The 24591-nt window shown below is 42.1% G+C and overlaps 1 long non-coding RNA gene across 1 annotated transcript; it reads right to left on the bottom strand.

The window, feature by feature from the left end:
• Positions 1 to 19760: 19760 nt before the first annotated feature.
• LOC130607795 (uncharacterized) lies at positions 19761 to 24388 on the bottom strand. The gene is made up of 3 exons (XR_008974357.1): positions 23473 to 24388; positions 21930 to 21994; positions 19761 to 19869 (listed from the first exon to the last, which is right to left on the bottom strand). It is a non-coding gene; the product is annotated as an uncharacterized LOC130607795 (long non-coding RNA).
• Between the last annotated feature and the right edge of the window lie 203 nt (positions 24389 to 24591).

Below are 24591 nucleotides of genomic sequence, written 5' to 3'. Positions count from 1 at the left end.
AGTTTCAATCAACCAAAATGTGTTCTTTCGCTCATTTCACAGTCCATGCCTTTCAATTCTGACCTTTAATATCGTTTTTCCTTGAAAATCTTTTTTTTTTTCAACTAGATTTATCTCTTCTTTTTGAAGGATTGGCATTTCTGACAGTGAGCCGCAGAGTAGTTCGCACGTGGGGCTCTGCACCAAAGTCACTGAGGGCAAAGTTGCAGCTTCTGGAGGTACTGTGAACCTTTTGCCCTGCATAGAGAACTCAGCAAGTGGCTGCCCCCCTGCCTTGCACCTGAGAAAACAGCAGAAAACCTCAGCTGAAGGACTGAGAGCTTCCACCACCATGTTTATGGCTTTTATCTCTTGTAATGCAGGTGTTCGTTACCCCATTTATGTGAACCTGGGGACTCAGCTATCCTGCTCAGTTTTTTAAACCTGTTTTTAAAGTATTTGCACAAAAAAGGAGAGCTGCTGCCTACTGCAAATGTGATTAATGTGTATGGTGACAAGGTGTAAGCAAAGCATTGTTCTCTCGTAAAGCTGCTACTATTTCTTCTCCTTTTCCAAACTACCTGTACTCTTTGGGGATTTCATCTAACTTTCCCATTTCTTCACCTATTCTCAATATTAGGAGTAGATTTCAGAAAAAGTATGTGTGTAGTTAGCTGAAAAGAAAAAAAAACAGAATCATTCAATTCTGCGGATCTCATTGTCCCACTCATTGGATTTCAACTAATGCATAGGTAGAAAATCAAGAAACTTTTAACTATGAGATGCTCTCTTAATAAGGGAGTCACCACATTACCAGTCCAGCCCAGGATTTTGATGAAGCTGTACCTGCTACTATAAAAGAGCTGTAAACACCTAATTTTGCTTTTGTGGGTAAGGAACCCGTAAAACTCCAGCTACTGAACCCCGAAGTGCAGTCTTCCATACAAATCCCTTTATGACCACATTGACTATGCATTGAGTATACACTACTGCATTTTGGAACAAGGCACACTAAGCAAGAGTTGAGGCATGTAGCAGGATAAACCAAACCAAAGGACAAAGGTGCTTCCTGGGCTGAGAAGAGAGAAACTGTGGCACTGCTAGCACAGCTCTGGACCACACCACCAAAGCTGGGGAAATCCTCCATTCTCCCTTCTCCCCCAAGCCATCTTCACTATACCTTTGCAGTGCTGGCACTCAGTCAGACTCAACTAACTGCTCTGGTTTTTATCTCTTTAATCTTACGCATCTGAAGTGTTGTGTGACATCCTATTTCTTACTGCTGCTTATGCGCAGTGGGGCTGAGAAGGCAAACTACAAAGTAGAGCAGCAGGCTCAGGGGAGTATGAGCAACAATAGAGAATCAAGCCTCAATGGGGTGCTGCTCCTGTTTGGACTTAGTTCCCATTGTCTTCTACTGAAAATGGTGATATTTTTAAGCATCCTAAGCCTTGCCCTGTAGGATGCTGAATACTTCTCTTGTTTTGTTTGGAGAGTATTCAGCATATTCTGGACACCAGAGTTTCCTGCCTTCCCTACATCAGTCCAGGTAGCAGTCCCTGCAGTGTACTATAAAAAATTTATCTAAAAGATACATGAAGGAAAGGAAGTACTTAAAAGTGCTCTGAAATATTTTCTCATGAAAAACAGGCTTAAAAAGACTGGCCTGCATGGACCTCTTTTGTCATGAAGTCTACTTCCCTGCAATCTTAACCAAATACATCCCTTTCAGAAACTCATTATACTCCATCCTAAAAGTAGCTTGGTTTTTTTTGTTGTTGTTGTTTCCACTGTTCAAACTGGAAAACAAATGCCGAACATCACTATTCTGCTGCTTGGAAAACAGCTTCCAATTCCCATCCTAAATTTATTCATGACCAATTTATACTCATTTGTTCTTGTGCCACTGTTGTCCTTTAGCTTAAATAGATGGTTTCTCTTCCTGGAGTTTATGCCCATGTGGTATTTATAGTGGCCTCCCTCAACCTTCATTTTGCCAAACCTCTCTCACACTTAAAGCTCTCCCTTTCCATGGTCCCTTTAATCATCTTTTTTGGCAGCTTACCAAAAATGAAGTGAATCATTTGTGAATAGCATGCACTATCTTGGCTGATTTCTAACATGTGCCTCATACGCTGTTACCAGTGTTTCAATACTCTGATGAAAACACCTTGAGTTGTACATTCTGTCTTTCCCCTCTTTATTCTTTTCTTACCTATGAGCCCACAGATATAATAGAAACCTGGTTAACAAGACCTAGATACATGAACTTGCACTCCAGTCCTTCTGAATTTCATCCAATTTAACCTGTCTTGGTCCTCAAGGTCATTCAGTTCTTCCTAAATGAGAGTTTTATTCTTCTCTGTAGTGACAGTACCTCCCTCCCTTATGTCACTAGTAAATTCCATTAGCACATGCTTATTTTTTATGGGATCATCATTAATAAGAAATGTTAAACAATATCAGGCCCAAGACTGACGCTTGGGAAGCTCTACTACCTTTCAACTGTACTGATCATCAACTCCTACTACTTTCTTATTCACTTTTCAATTTCCTTACTACTAATCTCCCATTTTAACTAACAATTTCCCACATGGCGCTGTACCAAATGCTGTACTCAAGTTTAGATAATTACCTCTGAGTACTTCCTTTGTCTAAAAAAAATCAATTATGATGATATTTCAGGCACCGGAACTTGTAGAAGTACCTGAGAAGTGGAGGTAGGGGAGACAAAATGAAAGTACCTTAAGCTTTCGAACACCTGCAAAGATTTGGGCTGATTTTCATTTTCAGATGAGTTGCTTCATTCATCCCTTGTGATGACATTTTCATACACTGTTGAATTTTATAATAATTCTGACTATTATAACACAAATGCAAGAGCATCATTAAAATCCTTGGATATTGTTATTTGACTGAAAATAAGAATAACCTTCAGGACCTTTATAAAATTAATGCTACAGCAGAACTGTAATAGGAAGGCCTTGTATAAAGGGCTATAAAGCAAGATAAAAAGTAAAATACCTGTACTGGTAGTTTTGCTGGGACAGCAGTATTATCATAAATGCCATCCCTGCAGAAGCACTGAAAAAGCAGCTTCAAAACCAGCAGCTATAGCAACGTTTTTAAAAAAACTATTTAACTGGCAAAATGCCACATTAAAACAAAGCTAACTTTAAATATGATTTGCATTATTTCGTGTCACGTTCATTTTTAGTATAATCTAACAAGATATTCAGAACAACTATATAAAATAGTATCTGCAGACAGGCACTTGCTCTTTACATAAGAAAATAATGCTGAGATTCAGCAAAAATTGGTTATTTTACAGAGTACCTGCAGAGTCACCATTATCATGATCCCTTTTTGAGCTGAAATGAAAGAGGTTAGAAAAAGCAGCCTACAATTAGTAAATGTGTCATTAGCTGTAAGGTTCTGAGCATCAATACAGAGAGAGAATTCAAAAAAGTTTTGGCTAGTTCACAGATTTGCACATATTTTTACAGCCTCCATGTTAGTCATGATATTCTATTTATGTTGCTTGGGGGAAAAAGGTGGGGGAAAAAAGAAAGATGGTTATAATAAATAAAGTTGGGATGCAGGTGAGGATTCTAGCTTTATACTCCAGGATGCATACATTAGTCAGATTTCATTCACTTTGAGCAAGACCAAGCTGTAAAACTGCACAGAACTGCTCAAACATTTGGGCACTTATGCAGGTGATTGCAGATCCAGGCTTTTGCCCCCTTCAAATTAACATACAGCCCAGGGAAGATCTCCTTATCTCAGAATATTAAGTCCTCAAGTGGCACATTAGCTACTATGAGAATTTCTGCTCAATCCTCAGAACTTGAAAAAATAAACTCTCATCACCTGGAAATTGGGTGTTTGCTGCCATCGATCAGGGTTGATTCTGGGGAAGGACTGAGAATACAAAGAGTTAGGGACCTTTATGAATGAAACTCTTTCATACTCACCAGCATTTGTCTTCTGAGCACAGGTAAATACATACATACCATAAATGACGACATTTCACCGAACTTTAACAATATAATTTCCTCTGTGTGGTCTCACTGCTTATCTGTGCAGTTGTTTTGAATGCTTTATGAACGAGATAACACTAAAATTGAAAGCTATACAACGTGGGGAAATTCATATTAAAAGTTACCTGTGCTTTAGTGTGGTTTGTTTTAACAGTTAATATTTCATACTTCTTTCTCCAGAAGCATTGCAATAGTTGGCTATTTTGCAGGTGCCTGTGCATTACTAAGCGGAGATGCCATTTGCGATAATGTCAGCATGAGCAAAACTACTCATAGAAGTTTGCACCTTTTTATTTTCTGCTATTACTCTTTCAACGTTTCCTATAAAATTCAGCAATGCACAGGTAGTCATATGCATTAGGCACCCAGCTGCTCTGGGGATCAGGACCTCCATGTCTTTATGATTTAACTAAATCAACTTCAAAGTTGACAGGGCAAAATCATGTAATGATGCTTTCAGGGTGGAGTAAATGTCCATGCTGGAGCTCTTCTTGGAAACATTCCTGTGCAAGCAAGTCTGGAGCTGAATATAAGCTTTCGAAACTCCATTTCCACACAATACACACACAGTAGTTAAAACTGATTTGCTGACATCCCATCTGAGCTCCTAACGGATATTTATCTGAATTACAACAGCACTATGTAATTAGGCATAAATAAAGGCCTTTGTTCTGGAGGGGAGGAAGGTTTACCAATCCTGAACCATATGCAATTGCATGTCTAATCTCTGCCTGTAATTATTTCAAATGCACATCCAGATGATAGCATTTATATTCATTCTGAGATTCACTGAGTTTGAGGCCAGAAGGGATCATTATACCATCTGGCCTGACCTCCTGGATATCACAGGCCATTACATTTCCCCAGTTACCTCTATATTGAGCTCTGTAACATGTGTCTGACTAAAGTAAAACTATTTTTGACTAAAGCTTATCTCCTAGAAAGGCATCTAGTCTTGATTTGAAGCAATCAAGAGGAGAGAATCCACTACTTTGTGGGTATTTTGTTCCACTGGTTAATCATACCCACTATTAAAAATGTAGGTCATGTTTCCAATTTGAATTTGTCTGGCTCCAGATTCCATCCTCTGGATCTCATTATATTTTTCAGAGCTAAGTTAAAAAGCCCTTTGATACCCATTATTTTTTCCCTGTGTAAGTGTTTATTCTCTGAAGTCAAGTTGCCTCTCAAATATTTTGTTTTGTTTTTTCTAATAAGGCTTCACTGAACTCTGAAAACACGCAGGGTAAAGTGCTTTCTCCGATCCTTCTTGTCTGTGAATTTTTAATCTGCCTGATATCTATTTCAGCAGTGCCCAGCCTCTTCTCACGGTGTCAGTAATGCACACAAGGAGTGCAGGGTCTCCACTGTCCTGGAAGCACATACTGAATTGCTTTCCTGTTACAAACCTCCAGTTTATACTGAAGTCTCTCCTTCCCAGTACACAACTGTAGGGTGAAGGAAACTACACAGTGCTGAAGTTTTGTAAATACAGAATTCAGCATGCACCATTTGTTCCCAACTGGACCAGTTTATTGTACAATCCAGGGTTTTTTTTATGCCTGGACTCACCTTATCATCATACACCATCAATTTGTGGTGATGCACAAACTGCTTCATCTGAAATCAAACATTGCTCATGGTAAAATAAAAATGTGCTGTGTGCACATTCCTGTTTCCAGCTTGAGTTTTTAGCATTTTCAGATTCCAATCATAAATCTATCTATAACAGCACAAAGGGAAAATATACAGATAAATATCTTATTTTTCTTTTAAGTTTTAGGCTTTAGAGGGTTTCTTAGCTAAGTTTAAACTAAACAGCAGACAGTTCAGTACTGCCCTGCACGCATTCTCGCATTGCACTGCAGAGAGATTTTTCATGTAATGAATCACTCAAAATCTATTGTGGTGATGTTACATTGTGCAGTACAGGGAAATACACACACTCTCACTCTGAATATTTTGCATAGGGAGCAGGCTAGCAGCGGACTTCACTGCATGTTCATTTTGTAAGCCAGGCTGTCAACAAAACAGACACCATCTCAATGAGAAAAATGAACATGTTCTTGTTATACTAATTGTTCTTTGAAAGTTTTGCCTTAGTATTTTAGGCACAGAATGCTTTTTTGGCCTATATCACAGCAACATGAAAAATTACATTTCTGTCCTAAAAAAACACCTCAGAACTGATGACGATGTCTGTACACACACACACACACACACATATGTTATGCTTATGTATTTTAAAACACCTGTGTGTATTAAATTTCTGTCCTGGGTTCAGCAGTAGCAGTCATTTTTTCCTCCTTATTAGTAACTGGTACAGTCCTGTTTTTGACTTCCAGCCTGGGAACAGCACTGATAACACCGATGTTTTTAGTTACTGCTCAGTTAATGTTTCGTCTGACCAAGGACTTTCTGAGCCTCATGCTCTGCCAGGGAGCACGGGAAGCCAGGAGGAAGCAGAGACAGGACACCTGACCCAAACTGGCCGAAGAGGTATTCCATACCACAGGACGTCATGCCCAGGATGTAAACTGAGAGCTACCCAGAAGGGCTGGTTCACTGCTCAGTCAGGCTGAGTATCAACGGGTGGTATTGTGTTCTCTTCCCTTGTTATTTCCCTTACCATTATTATTATTGGTGGTAGCAGCAGTGGTTTGTGTTATACCTTAGTTACTGGGCTGTTCTTATGTCAATCCGTGGGAGTAACATTCCTTTGATTCTTCTCCCTGTCCCTCCAGGAATGGGGGAGTGGGGAGGAAGGGGAGGAGTGAATGAGTGGGCTGTGTGGGTCTGAGTTACTGACTGCACTTAAACCACGACAATTTCCCTTTCTTTTCTCACAGATCCTGAAAAACTCACTCATTAAGCTTTATCTTTTCCCATTGGTGAAAGACTGCAATAGAATTACTTTGCTTCAGCCTAGGAAAGAAAAGGTGCATTGAACTCAATGCCAGGCTGTACCATCAGTTCATAAGCTACACTGATAGTAAAGTGATTAGAAGTTCTAATCTCGTTCTGATTGACATGAGCAGTAGAGCTGTCTTGCTTGGGGTGAGAGCAAGAGCAGGTGAAACTCCTCTGGGCAGAAGCATGTGTTTTTGGAGAGCAGCATTGTTTAGGCAAGTACTCAGCATTTGACTTCTGTTTAGACCCTTCCCACGCTGTACGATGCATAGCACAAGATCAGCAGAGCCCTGCAGATCTGGCATCTCCAAAGGAGCACAGTGAAAGACTGTGGGTGGACTAAACCCATGTCCTTTTAATTTCACTATTGACTGCAGAGTAAATCAAATATAGTGGAGAAAAGAGCAAATGAAATTGAGCTGGCCAAGACAACAATATTTACATGCCAAGAGAGGCTCTTACTTCTCATATGATTGTCACAGCTCTGTGCTTTTGAGGCCATTCCCTAAGGCAGATGTGGGTTTTTCAAAGGTTAGAAGCAAAGCAGATGAAGCCTGCGTGAAGCAGAGGATCCACCAAACTCTAGGTCACTGCTTTCAATCTATACCAGATGGGTACCCCCTGATAGCCAGCGCTCTCATGCAAGTGTCTCCAGAGAACCATTTCTCCCTTGGCTGGCATACTTGGGCAGCCACATAGATTGGGAAGCTGTGTCCCAAGCATGGCTGAACCCTCCATGTCATGGTCAAGGTGAGCCAGATGGACAAGAGGAAGACTGCATGTGGTAGCTTGCTACTCTGTTTTAAAATAAATTAAAATGGCACCAAGACACAGAGTCTGCAAGGCTGAAAGGAAAGCCTTTACCTTTGCCTCCCCTGATGGGTCTCTTGGCCTGTGGGTTACACCCAAAGTTGAGGTGGCAGTGGCTTGTGGGGAGCATCTTTGAGGCATTAAAGACTTCATCCTCCTGAGTTCCAAAGAGGAAATTTTATTTGGAAGTGAAACTTGCTGCTTGACAGGACATAACATACCCATGAAAGGTTGTTAGCAGATCAACATGAGGTGGGTCCCAAGACCCAGCCAGGGTAAAGAACAGAGCCTCCCACAAGGCTGCTGCCTGTGGGACTGGCTCCTTTAAACCAACTATGAAATACTTCACACTTGTGTCTATTTTTAATGTATGTAACCATTGTGACTCCCATGGGGATGGTGTCTAAGCACCCTGATGGTGTTTAGGGACAGCATTATCATCCTCCCCTCTCCCTGGGAGCTCATATCCCTTCTTTTTCTGGGGGAACTGTCCTCTAAAATACAACTGAAACCCCTCACTTCTGGTGGTACAAGGAAAATACATACGAAAAAATAAGAGAATAGATCAGTTAGATAAATTTTTTACCCAGTGATTATCACAGATCTCCTTACAGCAAAAAAGTTATCTGTGTCTGAAAACGTTGCATTCAGGCTTTGCAACCTGTAGTTCAAAAAAATGTAAACATCAGGCCATTAAGATTTAATTGCTTTTTATATTCTCTGTGGAAGCTTTTACTATGAAGTATTCATAAGCACGTTCAGGGCTGGCCAAAAAGCACATTACAGCTTTGCTTACAGAGGGATGCACTCGGGAACATTTTCAGGCACCAGGCTGCAGTGACCTGCTCTCCGGAGAGACCCCATCCCACTGGGCAGGAGCAGTGCAGTGGCAACAGGTCAGTCAGGGACCATACTGCTGCCCAAGTGCCCAGTGAGGAAAAAGTGCCAACCCTTTCCCACTATGGGCTGTAGTAGGCACATTATTCTTTTTCTGCTAAATTTAGATGTTTGAATTCAACCTCCTGCTCTTCTTTGACAGCTAAAACAGGCAGAAATCTCCTCTCTGAGATATTTTCCTAGCTCAGAGTTCTTCATCAAATAGAAGAGGATTTTCCCCCACCAAGATTTTGTAGTGCAAATTTAAAAACGAAGTACAATTCTGATTGCATTTTCATTTAATTAGTTTTTATATAAATATTTCATATAATACTTGCCTTTTTGTGTTGTTCAAACTTTTGCTTTACTGTTCTTCCCACAATATTTTCACTCATTAGTTCTTAGAGACAGTAGGATAATCCTGGCAGACTTCAGGGCATCATAATTCCTTTTCATAACTTTTCAAAGATCTCCTCAGTCTTTAAAAAATTTCAGAGATGTAAACTTAGCTTCTTTGTGATAACTGAACATCAACTGAGAAATTACTGAGTGAAAAAGGGAGAAGCAAATTAAAGTACAAGAAATGAGATCATTCTAGACAGCATGTTTCATTCAACAGAAGGAAAAGAAAAGAAAACCCACAAAATGTGTGCTTTTCCCTTGGCTGAGCCATGTCCAGATTACAAGACAGTGGAAATGTTCCTCTTAACTTCCAGGCATTTGAGGTCAAATAATTTCATGAAGTATCACATTTTTAGCCCACTCCTTTCTTGTCAGCTGTGCCCCTTCAAACAAGTCATGTCTTTTGTAAGAGGGTATAAATGCCCCCAATTTGACTAAGGTCAAAGTAGTAGTAATAAATCATAGGCATGAAACCCCTTCTGATTCAGCATCTGTAACACACTCATCTACCTTAATCTTCAAGAAGAAAGGTCTGATGCTTAACAGAAGTCTCCATGTTCCTAATTAGTTACAAGAAGGTGAAAGGAACGTTTATGGAGATAAGATTATGTGCTTTCTTTAAATGTCATTCTTCACTTCCAATGGCAAAGGTATGTAGGGGCAAAGTATTTATAGTACCATCATAAAAAAAGACATCATAATCCATTTGTTCTACATAGTTGGTGCTCTATTAATACAGTATATTCACTGCTGCCTTGATCAGGGGAAATCTAATAACATGAAACCAGATCACTAATTTTTGACTTCTTACTTCTCAGTTTCCTACAAGGAGTAAAGAGCTGTCTTACTGAATCCTTTTTAAATTACATTCACTGAAATTTATACAGTAAAACTCATTCAGAAGATTATTTCTTTATAGAGAAAACATGAAATTGCCTAAGCCTAGAGCAGCATCAGGAACAACATGAGACTTTAGTACTACAAACCAGATCACTTGCTAGTAGGTATCAACATTTCTCCAGAAAATAGTACCCACTAGTATATAATGTGCATCCACCTTTTTACTGCCCAGAGGCAAGATTTTTTTCTGGCCCTTCAGCTTATTCTCCCTGTTAGCACAAACTCTGCTTTTCCTCTCTCTTCCTCTCACAGAACATTACCTCCCACACCTTCACTGTGCTCTCCTCAGCTTCACAGAAACAGAAACCTCCAGACAGCTAAAAGAAATAAAGTCAGTCCTCCAGTAATAGCTCCTGGTCTAGCTGGGATGGTGGTATTACTGTATTTTCTCACTGTATTTAGCTTCCCTGGCACTTCCCCCATGACAGGCAACATGTCCCCTTCCACCTTGATATACTGCAGTTGGGCTTAGCAGGCATAGATGCAGGAGAGGTCGAGAAGAGCTGAGGCACCGTTGTTTTCTTTAGTTCTGCCTATTTATCAAAGTACTTTTATGGTTCCTCTCCAAGCTCTATCTAAGCACTACAGGCAATCAAAGGCTGGCTCTATGGGAGAAGGATTTTATTTTGCAAGAGAACAAGTAGAATGTCAATACCTCTCATGGATTAAAACAACCAGCCAAGCCAATGCTGGGGGTATTTCCCTCACCTGACCAAATCTGTTTTGTTCAGTTAGAGAAAACAGAGATGAAAACTGCATCCAGGTCAATGGATGAAGACTGCTGTATCACCACAAACTAAAGAAGGAACCCACTTTGGGTAAAATAATGCTGAGAAATATATGTTTGTGAAATAATTTAAGATCCCTCCATGTAAGCTGCAATACATAGTCTTGTATATACATTTCTAAATAACCTGTATCTCATATGCAGATTTCAGTCATCACACAGCACTCATTTCTACTGTGCATTTGTATATACAAACCTATGGCATTTTCAGTTTGGAGTAGGTATTCCAGAGCCACAACCTCAGCCTGGTTTTACAACCTGATCTGTAATAATGCCCCAGCAAACCACATCTCTTTATATGAAGACCAAGAAACTATTTTTGCTATCAAACAACTTTATAAGCTATCTTAAACCACTCTTTCGTTTCATTTCTTCATCTTCCCCTCTAACAGTTTTTTAATACATTTTGGTTCGGATCTTTTATAAAAGTGAAATTAAACACAGTGCTGTGGCTCAAATATGTAATACTCATCTGCTCTGGCTGCTGAGAGATGTCCATCTTCTTGATTCCTTGGGCAAGATATGAGAGAAGAAAGAACCTAAGGTTCCAGATTAGCTACCAAAAATTGAATAGCTGTCCAATTATTATCCCAAAACTGGAAAGGTCAACAGCCCCATGCTAAACATGGGTTGTTTTTTTTTTCTTGAAGCAGTTCAGGACAAAATTTTCTGGCTATTGTAACCATAATGTCATTTAAACTGAGTTTCTTCTGAATGTAATTTACTGCCGAAGTTTATTGAGCTTATTTTAACACCATAGTGGGAGATTAAACTATCATTCTAAATATTTTTATAAAGGTTACATTAGTACATTTTGTTTCTTTATTGCTTTACTGAATGTCAAGGTGCAGGGCACTCAGTGAAGCCTGACAGTGACTAAGAGATATAAAGGTCATGTCGAGTACATTTGCTTCAAAAGTTCAACCTTTGTTTTACCTAGGAAATTATTCACAAATTACTGCCTACAATAAAAATTAATACAAGAAGACATCATCCACACCCAGAGCACCAGAGGCACTATGGGAAATTCTGACATGGGGAAACCCACCAGTCCTCAGCGTTGTCTTTCCAGTTTAGTTTCAGTGGTGTTTTAAATTCAGACCTGAAGCTTACCTCTGCCTTCATGGAGCAACACAAGCTTGTCAGCACTCCCTTTGATCTCCAGAGCCTGGAATCTTTCTGCAGGCAAGACCAATAATAAATATTAATATGCAAATTAACTATTAACAATAATAAAATACATGACTGGCGATAACATAATAGGTAAAAACAGTAATATATTTACTTTGAAGAATGTGTCTCTCCTCGACTTGCCCCGAGCACCCACACACATCTTTCCTTTGTCATAAGCGTATCTTAAGATAATCATTTAAACACGAATTTTAAATACGCATCATCAATTGAAAATATTTTTTTTGTCCACATCAAAAGAGAAAATTTGTCATAGCAGAGTTTAAATTGAATTATGAAGTATTTGGTTAACAGGGCACTTGACTTTTATTACAGATGAGTATATCATGGTTACTGCAGTTTTAATCTTCTCAGGGTTTTTTCAGGAGCAGCTCTGAAGTCATTAGCACTTGAGGGTGTTTAAAAATTCAGAATGTGAGTAGAAGCAGGGCAGGGTGATCATTTGTGATAGGAGGGGGAAAGAAGTATTATAGGGTGAATGAACAACCAGTTCTGGTTCCCCGGCACCAGCATCACTAGTGGCAGCACTGGGGCTGCTGGATTTCATTGGTGAGGTACTGCTATGAGCTGTGCAAGCCAAGCTGCTCACCGTTGCATCGAGACACCGCAGGGTCTGACGTCAGACTTCAGCTGAAAGAAGTCATCTGCAATGGCTGTAGAAACAAGTCCTCTGCTGAGAGAAAGATCATCATCAGCTTGGGCAGGGAAACACCATCCTCATTTTCTCCACCATTCTTGCCCTCCTCCCCACAAAGCACTGCACCTTTGAGCCCTCAACCCCATCATGGGTGGCTGAGGCACCAGGATTTCCTACAGCTCCAAGCCCTTTGGCACACCCCTGCACAAGGCACAAGAATGGTCTCATGCAGGCAGGTCTCCTGCAAGCCCAGACAGCAGAGGGGCCATCACTGCCCTTTGCATGGGCCACCAGGAGCCCAGGGAAACACCACATGCCTGCAGCGTTTTGAGCAACTGGAGAAGTATCCGACAGAGTCCAGCAGCATGCCACCTTTGCAGAGCTTCCCAAGCTTAAATAAAAGAAGCCTTTAGTGATAGTGTTCAAGCCACAGAAGCTGTACAGGGTGAGACACTTTGGGTCTCCTGGTAGTGTGAGCTTTTCTGTCACTTCTTGCCTTGCACTGTTCACCACAGGTGAAATGAAGAGCAAAAATCAGAAAACAAGGGAATTCTGTGCAACTGCCTGAGAACACCATTCAGCAAGATGTACAAACCCACTTGACTATGGTGCCAGGTAGCTTTTCAGCTGTGCAGTGTGATGGCCTCTCCATACCCCATTGAATGCACTGAGTGGTCCTCAGGAAACAGGTCTCACACCTTGTTTTTTACACTGTGTGCTTTACATTTGTTGAGATTTGATTCTGTTGGTATGAGGTTTGACACAAGAGCAAAGATGATCAACTGAAAAAACAAAGTGTTGCATGTCTACACAATGGGGAGTGAAGAGCTCAGCCCCTGTGAAAACCAATGCGATGCAACAATTTAGCACGTTCTGCAAAAGATGACACTGGACCACCTCTGATTGCACCAAAACTTGCTTTCAGCTGAACCAAAACAGGGTTGCTCTTGTTATTTGAAATGGGGTTTCTCCAGTGGGAAGAAAGCATATTATGCTGTATTTCTTATTATGCCCTTTTTTGGCTATTTTCTTCTATATCTGGCTTATCTTCCTGTTTTTCCTGCCTAGTCTACATAAGGTTTCTAGGGTGCTGCACATCTGTGTACATTATCAGATTACAATGGCCTGCTACTCTTGAATGTGCTGAAACTTGAGAAGTTTATTTTCAGTTTGACATCCCAAGTAAATGAAGATAATTTTTAGATCAAGAAGTCTTTCATTTTGAATTTCAAATATATAAAATTCCTTTCAGTGAAACACATGAGCCTCATGGAAATGCATGAGCCAGAAAGCAAGAATTCAGTAGGTGCTTTTTCTCCTTTACAATTTCTTCGTCATTACAACAACGCAGCACACTGGAAGTAAAAATGAAGAAGAAAAATTAGAGTGTGGTTAGCAAGGGGGATATAACCTAATACCAGCCACTATTATATTTCCACATGCTGCTTAATGAATCAATGCTGGCAGGAAAAAAGATTGCTGGAGCCTGAGGCAGCTAGTAACGGCATGTAACATAACATGCGTTTCCTTTTAGGTGTCATTCTAAGAAGTTGGTACGTACAATTTCTAGTTCTAATGTAATGAAAGCGGAGGGTGATGCTGTCAAAATGAGAAATTCTGGTAGCACGGCTTGAAACAACACGCAGCCAGTCCATTAGGCGCTGGGCAAGCCCTCCTAGAGTAGCACTGGGAGCAGGATGGTTGACCCAAGGCTGTGTGCCTCCCCACCATGGGAACCGCCAAAACCCACCACCACCAGCAGCTGAAGAGATGTGAGACAGGTTTAGAAACGAATGTGTGAGCTGCTCACACAACATGTAACTGAAAGCATGCAAGCATCAACTGCTCCTGTCAGAGCCTGCACAGCCTGGAAACAGAGAATGAACATTAATGAAGTGCCATGGATGGAAATGCCTCCTGGTTAGCAGAGACACTGCGGGTGCTGCATGGCACCACCAATGGCATCCATCTAAAGAAAACCTTACTATTTGACCCCATCATCATGACGTATCACATCCATATTCCTCCCACTCCAGGACATTTGACTTTTCTTTGGCCTCATCCTAGCAGCTTCACCTATATGCATTCAGCACCCTGTGGGTGCTGTGATTACCTCTGAGGTACCATCCTTCCTCCCCACCTGTGGCCACCTCCTGTATGCCCAGCTATGCTCTCCAAAGACCTCATTGGTATGTACAGCCTGTAATCAGCAGTGAAATACTTCAGGATTCATTTCAGTGGAGGATGTAAGGCTTGAATTGCATTATATTGTCTGGTAATTAATATCAAGAAGAGATTCTGCACAGTGCAACAACAGCCATAAAATTGCTTCAACCACATGGGATGCAGAGAGAATAAATGACAGGGTATGACCATTATTATTATTGGTTTTTTTTTTACTTCTGCTAAATCTTACAACATCCTTTATGAACTTCCTTTCAAAATGACTGCTTGGCAGAAAATGGAACTAAATCTCTAAATGGGGCATCATGTCATTTCAGAAGGGCTTAAGGCCAGCCAGTTCAGTCTTTAAGTACCATCTCCCAACCTGCTCCCTGATAGCCAGGGAGAAGTCCCTGCGCTGTGCAGTCTGCCAGATGCCATGGCTGTTCAAAGAGGGAAAACAAGCTGGAGCAAATGGAAGGGTGCTGCACAGGACCAGAAACGCCAAATGACCTGGTGTTGTGGAAGGATCAGGTTTAAAGACTAATTTCTCATGAGCTGCAGTCAGAGAACCTTAATAATATTGCGGTGGCAAAGGAGCATGGCCCTGCCACAAATCTCCTGTGGTCTTTCAAATACCAGTCCCACAGTGACAATAACGACAGCCACTGGTTTGTGTCCTTTGACTATGAGCCAGTTCATACAATTAATAACACAACCCTGCCCAATCAACAGAACGATCCATCCTTGCCCCTAGGTACTGATCATGTGTCAAGACAATTAATTGCAGCAATGTACTATGTGAGGAAGGCTGCTCCTAATGTCAAATGTGGCAGTTTTTCTGAAGGGCCCAAGGTGAGGATCATCTTAATATCCTCCCTTACAGGAATACTACATGAGAGAGGAGAACTTAGTCAACACGAGACCTACAAACAAACCTCCCTGTTAGGTTCAAACCCACAAGATCCGGAGCACCCACCACCTCACACTGAACAGAATCATGCTTATCAGCAAAGGTTACAATTTTCCACTTAGATTGGATCAAATCTGGATGGCTAAATTTAAAAGCTGATCACCACAAAGGATTTTCAAGATTTTTTTGTTTTCTTCCACCAACTTTGCTAGCTCACAAGAAGCGTTTTCCCTGCAGAAGATTGGTCCTGTACCAGGGAAGGATTGTCACTGATTTTCATAGAAACATGATCAGATCTTCCATTAGTCACCATCTCACTGGGCATGGAATTGGGTGCAGATAAGGGGAGCTAGCAGGGAGCCTGAGAACCCGGACTTTGACCATAAAAATGAGTCACTATGTCAAAGTGGTCTTTGTTTCCCTTCACTTTCTCTTTCTCTTTTTCCTCAAAGTAAGAGGGGAAAAGTCAGACAGGGTCCACCCAAGGATGGCAGAGCCACCTCCCCAGTTCAACCTCCCAACATCTGCTTCTGGCACTGCTCCACGCTGCACACAGCTGAGGGGACACCCCTTCTCAGGTGAGGGAACCAACTCATATGGTCACAATTTCACGAGAAGCACCCACAACCTTTTTGACCCCTCTGCAACCAGGGCTAGCTGGTTGTTGGCAGGATCCCTCCATAAGGGTGGAAAGCAGCCCCGGCAGCAAGAACCATGGCAGAGGGTTTGGTGACTGGAGCTGCTCTCTCACCACTGCTTCACCTTGTATTTTGATTTCTCACTTTGACTCACTGCTCCAAATCATCATTGTCATCAATAATAAGAGGTGCTGAGGCACATTTTACAAATGCGTGCTCTTAATCATCTTGATATCTGAGAGGAGCCTTGTAGATAAGAAGGGCTGTTATCTCCATTTCACAGAGGCAATGTGAACCCTCTGCACAGGATGACTGCAGCCACACAAGGCCCCAGGAGCAGCGTGCAGACATCGCATTGTGCAAAACTGGGGGGATAAAAGTCCTTCTAGTGCTGCAAAGGGTGGATTTAACCTCACACACTGTTCTAGGGCCTGGTGAGCTCTTCCAGTACTCACAGATTCAAAATAACCTTTCCCCACTTTATCATACCTCTCTTTGGCTCATCCGCACCAGCAAAGGACACATTCACCCTTCCTGGCTCCTTTGGTATATGCTATTGTGAGTCAAACCCTGCCTGGAAAGTGTTGCTCTCCTACTCATCCCACTGTGAAAGGCCACCCGTGCCCTAGTCACCCATTTATTTCATGTACAAAAAATTGCACTCATAATGGGAGAGCCCGGGCAGAACTCCTCTGAGTCTGAAAAGACATTTTTCAGGATCTGACAGTAAAACACCACTTGTGCTATGCCTCTCATCTGTTCACCCTTTCAGTTAAGCTTTCACCCTGTGCATTAGAGAAATGAGTCATCTTTATCATCTCTCACGCACTCGCTTTGTCAGTACCTTGCCTGTTTTCACTATCACCTGAAATATATGCTCCTTAATCTCTAATACTACTTTATGGGGGAAAACCACTAAAAAATAAATTACGGTTATAATGAGAAGCTTCCAAAGACACACTCCTATAATAACACAGAGGAATCTCCACGCTCAGTATTAAAAGGATAAATTTTCAGTGCATCCCCAGTTTCACAGGTATACACAGCTCTTCACTTTCACCTGCAAATGACTCCATACATTAACAGAGAGACAAAACTCAATCAAGCATGTCTGTCATTGCGATTATGGCCTGGCTGTAAAGCAATTTCACAGAATGTGAGAGGACCATGATATACCTATTACATCTTAAAAGCCTCCCTCATTGTGCCAGTTTTACATAAATTTATTCCATGCTGTAGATTAAGGGTTCAAAAAAATATCCTATTTGCCCACAGGGATGGGAATGAGCAAAGTGTTGAGACTGGAGGCAGTTCATCATTTGAACCAGGTTTTGCACCTGCAGAATTCCTTTTTTTCTACTTGGCAACAGCTTGGTGGCTTGCACAGTCCCAATGACTGTCACAGACTATTTGTGTATCTGTATCTTCTATAAATAAAAAATAAAAGTTGGAAAGGCTGAATGAGAGACCCCAATATTCCAGTCTGACTCAGACTGTGGAATTCAATGGTGGAAATATAGCCCTTAACTCTCTTAGGAAAATAGACCAAGAGCTATGCACTTCTCTGCCTGAAGATCTTCCATAGTGACTTTAGCACACTTTCAAATTACACACACACACACGCATGGCAGTTTTAAAGCTGTAACTATCAATGCAAGTTGCCTTCTCCAACCATTCTCAAATTCTGACATGCCCTCAAATCCTAAATTTGACTTAAATTATTTTCAAGCATTTTCTGACAGCTCAAGCTACAAACTTGGACTTTTAAAATAAAAACTGAAATTGTTATTATTATGAAAACACAAAATGATGTGAAAGTTGACATCTCAGTCACCCTGGCTCCAGTAGGAGAGTTCGTGCTTATTTTACTAGGAAATCAGCAGGTGTGCAAAAGCTCCTGCAAGCACTGCAGAGCTGATGCAGCTACAGGAAGCAGAACTCTCCTTCAACCACAGGAACCTGCCCCAGCTCCATCTACAGAGCTGCTGGGTTTGGGCTGCTCTGGCCAAGGCAGAGCATTGTTGGGTGATGCTGTGCCATGTTCCCAAAAGAAAGGAGGAGCACGAATCACAGCAGGAGTCTTCTCCACACTGGCAAACTGAATGTTTTCCTTTGAAAGCCAAAAAAAAAAAAAAAAAAAAAAAAAAAAATCAATGCAACAGTGTAGAGACTTTCAAATATCTGACCATAGTTTATAAGGAATGGCTTAATCATGCCATTTTCAGAGAGAAAGTCATAGCAGTTCTTGGTGATGTACAACTTGCCCTCATGAACGCAGGGAAAAGCCAGGGCTGTCTCTTCAGTGTAGCTGCTCAGAGAAGCTGCTTTTTCTTCCCTACGATGAAAAACTCATTTTTGCCTTCTTCAATACAAGATGGAAGTCTGATGCCTTTTCATTTTGCCTTTTACTAGGATCCTGAATCTGCAAGGCTAAAGCTGAGCTCCCTTGAATGACTCTGATGCTGAAACATGTACATAACTACTTTGCTGAATCAGGCCCTCTTGAAGTATAAGGAGGAAGACATTCAAGCTTTGTAATCCAGCAGCACAGCAGGGAAACTGCTTGTCTCTGCGTGATTGTGTAATTGCTTTTCAAAGGAAGAAGCAAGTTTCCATATCCACGTAGCACTGATAAACCTCAGAAGTCACTTTGGCCTCCTAGCCTAACTTTCAGGATTATTCATTATGGATAAAAGGAAAGACACTTCTATTTCTATAGCCGACAAGCTTTGCTTCAGGGCATGCATTTATTTTCCATGCTGTTGATCTCTTCTCTCCTGTATCAGGCTAATTCATCAGATTAATAAAGGACGATTTAGCTTCCTGCAGGGTGTTATTGATCTCTCAGGGAACATTGTTTGCTATTGCCACCTCTACCCTGAGCAAGGGGGATGATTTTTAAATATTTCTAATGCTTGAAGGCTGCAGCTGGCTCTCACCAAGCACCTATGGAAGAGGATAAGGCAGCAACAAAGGGGAAATGCAAAATGTATCATCTCAATCCCTCTGCTTTCCCCTGACTGTGTATTCCTTGATGCGTCCAGAGCACACAAAGCCACAGCGAGGAAGTGGGAACAAGCAACTCGCTTTAGAGGGACAAAGCCCATCTAGGCTTAGCTGTCACACACTTAATCCACCAGCAGGGATTATTTGAAACATGCTACATAGTTCATAGATTATAATGTCAGAAAGGACCCCTGTAACCAGCTCCTGTATCACCCACCAGCAGGATAACTTCTCACTCTGAGCCCCCAAGCAGCAAATCACCCTCCCAGTGCTCTCACATCTGCTCTCTGGGGAACACCTCTTTGCTCTGCATTTGCCTAACCTTCAGCTGTCCATAATGGGATCATCTTCTACTTCTGGCAGCCTTTACCAGAGCTGTGTTTCTGTACATCTCTTCAGAGCACCTTTGAAGGCACTGGGGCCATCAAGTCATGAGTGAGGCACAGGACATCAGCTGTGCTGAGCATCACACATGCCACTCAGCCAGCCCTGCTCAGCCAGGTATGACAGCGGCTGCGCAGCTCCTTCCCTCTGCCAGGCAGACACCGCAGTGCATGGTGCTCTCCCACCTCCTCTTGCATCCTTCCACAGCAGCAGTGGTTTTCTTAAGAGACCTGAAGAGAACAAACGTTTCAAAAATATTCATGTGTCATCCATCCAACACAGAGACCACAGCACCTCCTTCCCAGAGCTGCAATTAACCTCTCTATCCCCCCAAAATTATCCCCATACCTTTAGACTACAGTGCTGGATGAGAAACTTTAATTCATTGTAATCTCTCAGTCATTCCCTGGCTCCCTGCTTGTCTGAGCAGAAATCCCTGCCCTGCAAACACAGCCTGGCTCCTGGCCTCCAGGATGCAGGGCTTGACGTTTGACCTTATTTGAAAACAAACACTGTTTATTTGTGCCAAGCTACAAAGCCCAAATGCTCAACCTCAGCGACTTACTGCCTCATTCTTCACCTTCCTTCTAGTTTACTGTCATCTATGAATATTCCACTCTCTCCCCAAAACCATTGACAGACATGTTACATTGTAAAAGAGCAAGACCTGAGCCCCACTAGAGCTGGGCAGAAACATGCTCCCTTGCTCCCCTGTTTGCTGCCGTGTTGTGCTGCTTGTAAATCCACTGGCTTGAAATTCACTCAGTATGTACTACATTAATTTTATACTACTCTAATTCCTTAATCAATAGCTTTGAAGAATCAAATATCTCTGTAAATTACAACAATATTATTACGTTTAGCAGTCTAATTTGCAATCTCATTAAAAAGATATCAAGTTCTTTTCTGTAACCCTACAGTGATGGAAGAACTCTCCATCCTTCATTAGTCATACCCTCGCACGCATGTTTGCCTAGGACAGGTATCAAGCTGGGCTGTCCCCAGCTGTTTTTCCAAACCTGGCACAGCAGCAGCTTGCTTTCATTGCTGCCCAACCGTGGCAACCCAAGGTCCACTGAAAATCCATACAACCCATTCACAAAGCTGCAGGGCTGGTACTAGTGACCAGTCCTCTGACCCACAGGTGCAGAGCGTGCAGTAGTAGACGTGTTGTGCAGACACATGGGGTCACCGTGAGACTCTCCATCTCGCAGTATGACCACAGCTGAAATTGGTTTTCCCCAAACATGGCATATTTATTGAATGTTTCTGCATGTATCGAGCACCTTCTCTGCATCAAAGGCTCTTCTGCAGAGTTTAGCTGGTACCTGTCCAAATATATGCCTCTTCTTCCCAATATATTGTGAAAATTACTGAACTCTGCTTGCATCATTTTCCTTTCCATATGAAAGGAAAATCCATTTTCTTGCACATAGAAGAGGTTTGGAGCCAGAATTAAACAAGGAAATGTTTCAAGAGAAGGGGCTGGGGACTGGTTTCTCCCAGCGTGGGGGCTTGCAGCAGTTGGTGCTGTTAAGCTGGTTGATTAAAGACTAAACCCACCCCACGAAGCTGTCTGTGTCTGACCACTGCCCACATCCCTAGCTCAGGCACATTTCTCATCATTATCCCTTAACCCCACAGTTTCCAGTCCCACTTAATAAGGCTGTGGTTGTTTCTGACTTTTGGCATGACAGATAAAAAATTCTATGCCAAACTTCAGTTCATAAATCCCAGTAGGTAGATTGGGTGGGCCTGCATTATAAAGGAAAATAACTGCAGAAAACTTAGTTTGAGGAAAAAAAAACAAAGGTCTTAAAACTGATTTGCTGACAGAGTAGACCTTGATGTCATCCTCCTGTAAGTAGGTTATGATTGTCAAATGCAAAATGATATGCAAATACATCCATCACGTCCTGCTGCTTCCAGTTTTATCTGCGTTTTTCCTCTTTTTTCTTCCCTTCCCCCACCCCTCCTTCTCCTTGAGTATTCCAGAAGCTGATGAGAAGTGTTTGACCTGTGTACATGGCCAGGGATGAAGAGAGTGGGAAAGAAAAAGACCCTGCACTATACCTCTTTGGACAGATACAGGTTTCCTGGTGGTTTATGTCCGTACCACAAAACATAGGGTTTCATTTCTGCCCTTAAAAAATTCAAAAACCATTGCCAGTATACATTCTTCCTTGACGATTTTTCACTGGTTTTGGTAAACATGGAGAGTTTATAGGCAGTGTCCCTTCTACAGCAACAACTTTGCCATCCCAGGTGGTTTGTAATAAGCAAGACTTACCAGGACTGCCAAAAGCCTTCCTCAAACCCAGAGCGACTTGTAGCGCAAAACCCAGCAGTGGTCTCCTACAGGAAGGAAAATGTGGGCTTGAATCTTTTATTCCACTCAGTGCTATGTTATCTTTAGGGTCCCCAGAACAAGTTTATGCTCAACCTCAGATCAAAAATGATGGGGTTTGTACATAGAGGTTGATCTGACAGATTTGTGCCTAGAACAGCACCAGAGGAGCCCCCTGATGGATCTTCACCCACTGTGGGTGGGTAGGAAGCAGTGACAGGGCTGGCCCATGCACTGCAGGGCAGCTGGCACTTGAGCTGCCTCCGGGCAGTGTGTGAGCAGCTCTGTGGGAAGCAGCTGCTGCTTCTAATTAAATAGCACAGATCCATTGCTGCTCACCAGTTTGACGGCAGCAAGCCCTTCTCCAGCCTCAGGTGCTGGAATTAATGCTGCTGTGAGACAACATACACTGCAGCCTGAAAATGGTAGATCAGGTGTACACTTACTGCCATTAAAAGGCTTTAAATTGGTTTAGAATTGAAAGGTAGAAAAAAAATCTGCCATAAAAGATCCAGCTATGGCTGCAATGCAAATGACAGAGTGAAGCTGAATTCAACATGAGGTTGCTTTAGGACTTCAAGGTGCACACCTATAACACCCCCTCTTAGCAAGGGAGGCAGAGGCTGGCTCTGCTTAGCAGCCAAGTTTTAAAGCAGTGTCAAATTAAGAAACCTGGCTTTGAAATACTGGATGTCTCCTGAATAACTTCAAGCCTATTTTTGCAATGCAGGATCAAAGCATTTGCAGCCTTAAGACAGGTTCAAACTGAAGAAATTTTGGACACTCGCCACCCAGAAGGATCTAAGATCTGTGCTGTAATTATTAATACATGAGTTACCTGTCACATGAGAGCAAAGTGAATATACTACATCCATATTTATATATAGATATAGATACATTAGGTCTGTGAGATACAATAGCATTTAATAAGGAGTGACCAGCTCTTCTGAAGTTCCTAAAGTTCACCCTACACTAAGAATATTTCCATTGCAAAACCAACAAATATTCACTGGATAAAAATCTGTCAGAAATTTTGACATAAAAGTCAGAACCCAGACTGCTGTTCTTCTGCTGCAGTCTGACCCCACCAGCCATGGTCATCCCCTCACAGCCCACAAAACCTCCTGCTGCTCACTGCAGGGATTAGATGGGAGCAGGGCAAACGCTCCTACCCAGGGGAGCCCAGAGAAGTGAGGCACATCTCCAAAAATGGGAGATGTGAAACCAAATCATCTTGGGCAAGAACAAATAATCAACTCTAGTGTCCTACACCTCATCGTGTGAGGCGGGTGATGGACAAGACTCATCTCCTCAGTGTTTCAATGGAGGACTGTATCCTTCACTGTGTTTTTACCCAATCTGTCCTGGAGATTGGCAGTTTTTTACTATTTTGCATTTTTGAACCCTTAAACATCTCCCATATGAAGAACAGACCAGTTCACATGGAACACAACCTAAATAACCGTTGATTTGCTCTCTGACCTACCTTTCAAGGAAGGTGGGAAGAGGAGGCGGCACAGGGCACCTACAGCAGGAGGATAACACAAGTCTGGAACAAGATGCTGAAGCCACCTGCTGTCATGGAGAAACAGAAGAAGGGTGTCTCAGCCCCTCAGCATTTTGGATCAGTGCTGGAGACCCTCTCACGTGGTGGCTTTGCCCCTCCAGCTGGCCGGGAACACCCCTCCTTACACAGTGGGGGCATCAGCACACATACAATGCTGTGAAACACATTCTAGAGAGGATGGGATTCCTGACAGAGGCCTAGGAATTCCTGAAGGAGTAGCTGTATTTTACCTCAGAAACAGTGAGCAAAAGAGAATGACCAGGAAAACCTATGAGACATCAAGAGAGAAACAACAGTGTTACAGTCCCAGTTCAGCACCCATTAGCTGGACACTGGTATAAGAGGAACTGAACAATCCTCATGTAACATCTTCTGAAACATTAGCTGCAGACAAAGATCTTTCTCTGTATGAATTATGAAGTATTGTTTCATGTTTAATTGCATTGATTTGCATTGAAAGCTTTAAACATCAGCCTAATAATTATCTTAAACCAATTTGTCATCCAGAATACAATAAACCATTATCTGTGCCAGTGCTTACAAGGAGCTGATTCTCCTGCATTAGAGGAACAAGAAGAAAATAAAAGAAACCAGCACTTAAAACGTTAGAGCGTGTGTTCAGATTGCTGCATTTAGGGGAAAAAGTTGTGAGAGTGATTGCCAGTAAAAATAATGGCAATGAAAAACCTTCAGAGCCAGCAATGGTGCTTATTTAAGGAGAAAATGTCCAAATGGTGGTCAGGAGCTGGAATTCACCAGCACTGAGCTGCCGCGGCTGGAGCCGCGGGTCACCCTGCTGCCCTCACACCCACTGTAGAGCTCTCCTGCAAGCCAAAACAAGGGGTATTCTGTCCTAAATCCTCCTCTCTCCAAAACTGAAACCAGCCCTGAGGGCAGTGCCTACGCGGCTGTGATTTGTGTTGCTGCTGGTGGCATCGGGACCAGCCGCCTTTCTGCCAGGTCACTCCCCTGCCTTTGCACACCAATTTCTGCTGATAGAGGGAACATTAACAAATATCTTTAAGAAAGAAACTTCAC

Source organism: Pezoporus wallicus, unplaced genomic scaffold (assembly GCF_028554395.1).
Source record: "Pezoporus wallicus isolate ANWC-B61680 ecotype Strahan unplaced genomic scaffold, APGP_CSIRO_Pwel_v1 scaffold_6445, whole genome shotgun sequence".
NCBI classification, from domain to species: Eukaryota; Metazoa; Chordata; class Aves; order Psittaciformes; family Psittacidae; genus Pezoporus; species Pezoporus wallicus.
Note: the sequence above shows the minus strand (reverse complement) of the source record. Positions and strands in the feature narration are given on the sequence as shown.